The sequence below is a fragment of the Oryzias melastigma genome, linkage group LG21, assembly GCF_002922805.2.
Source record: "Oryzias melastigma strain HK-1 linkage group LG21, ASM292280v2, whole genome shotgun sequence".
Classification (NCBI taxonomy): domain Eukaryota; kingdom Metazoa; phylum Chordata; class Actinopteri; order Beloniformes; family Adrianichthyidae; genus Oryzias; species Oryzias melastigma.
This window is the reverse complement of record NC_050532.1, coordinates 6,857,784-6,859,567: the sequence shown is the minus strand read 5'-3', so window position 1 is coordinate 6,859,567 and position 1,784 is coordinate 6,857,784.

The window sequence follows — 1,784 nt, the reverse complement described above, 5'->3', positions numbered from 1 at the left end:
GCCCTTCAAACAAAACCTTGAGTTGAAACTGAAAAGCAGAAACATCCAAGCTTTCAACCTTGGAAAAAAACAACAAAACAGACAGCACTTTGAAAATATTATCTTTAAATGACATTTATTTTGAAGGTCGGGATACAAAGACTTGAAGGACTCAATGCTGACTTATGACTTGAAAACGAATCCTCTGCATTTGTTTTCTCAGAGGAAAGGCTTTGATGACTGCTCGATATTCGTAACTAAATCTCAGATCCAGCCTTTGGTCAGCGCGTGCAGTGGCCGTCACTGCGCTGTCAGCCTGTTCGGGCTGTGTCCAGCGGTGACAGCGGAAGCGTCGGTCCTGTCAGCGCTCATCGCGGCCTCCCGTCCGCAGCGCTCAAAACATGTCAGTGTTATGGTCAACACAGAAGGCACTGGGGCATCATTACCATCTGGCTGGAAGGCTACACTGATGTTGTGGACACACTCACACACTGGTCCTCCTGACCGCCTCCACTTGGAGAGCAACAGGAGGAGGGGAGCGGCGGGAATGTGAGTCTAGATGCTGTGACAGTCCATCCGAGCTGACCGCCAGCTCTCTGATGACACTTGGCCTGGTTACCTCTCACCGCTCTGCAGCATTCCCTCTGCCAGCGGACACATATTCCCATCCAGAGCAGACCTTCCAGCAGCCCTCATTTCCTCACTAGACTCCCCCAACGAGTCATTATTTCCTGATACACAAACACAACATGGTGTCCTTTTCCACCAAAAACTCAGCAGAGGAAATATGTTTCTTTTTATCAAATTCGTGATCAACAAACAAGGTTGTGATATTTACGCTAGTAAGAAGTTAAAGAAAAAGGGGTCCGAGGACTGAGCCCTGGGGAACACCTAAAGTAAGAGCAAAGAGATGGGATTTGGAACATTTCAGTTGAAAGAACTGAGTGCATCCCAAGAGGTAGGATTTAAACCAGTTCAATGTGTTATAGGGCAGGTAGTCATGATTCTCCATTTTTGCATTTTTAAAAAACAATTAAGCACAAGAAAAGAAACAAGCTAATAAAACACCATAAAATCCTTAGTGGAAGCACAGACTATTACCTCATTATTTATGTGAGAGGTGGAGACACAAAAAAATCATTTATTAATGAAAAAATGGAATTATGTAAGTCTAGCCTTAGCCACATGCCCCAGTAAGGGGGATTGACAATTACAAGTGATGCAGGGTTTTTTTTTTTGAATCTGCACCTTAAAGCTATATTCTTACAGCAAAAAGCATTCAAGTGACCACTTTTAATAAAAAGTCCACATAAATCCCCATTTACATATGTCTGCTCATGCTTCCCAACACAATTTTCTGTAATCCTTTTGAGGTTCTACGTAGAAATTTGTTCGTGATGTTTGGATAGCGTCCATTTTAATATATGCAAGTGCCAACCATTAGAAAACTGATCATGGAGGAGAAATTAACATTTGTGGTTTGAGCCCGGTCTGAGCTATATGAGTCTTTCATAGATCAGAATGGACCTGTGAAAAAAGAAAAAGCCTGGAGCAAGGATTTCTAGATTTCCAGCATTTTCACATTTCATGGCTAGTTAACAGTAGAAAAAGGGAAAGAAGACGAATCCTCTCCCTGCTTATTCAGTGTGGCTAAATGGGGGTTTCAGAAAAAACGTTTGGTGCAATCTAGAACATACATCACATGTCCAAAGTGAATGTAACATTAGAGGAGTGCAGGTGTGTTTTGCAGCTCCCTTGAGATTCATATGGACACCTCAAGGGACATCATGAAACTGGAACGTAGA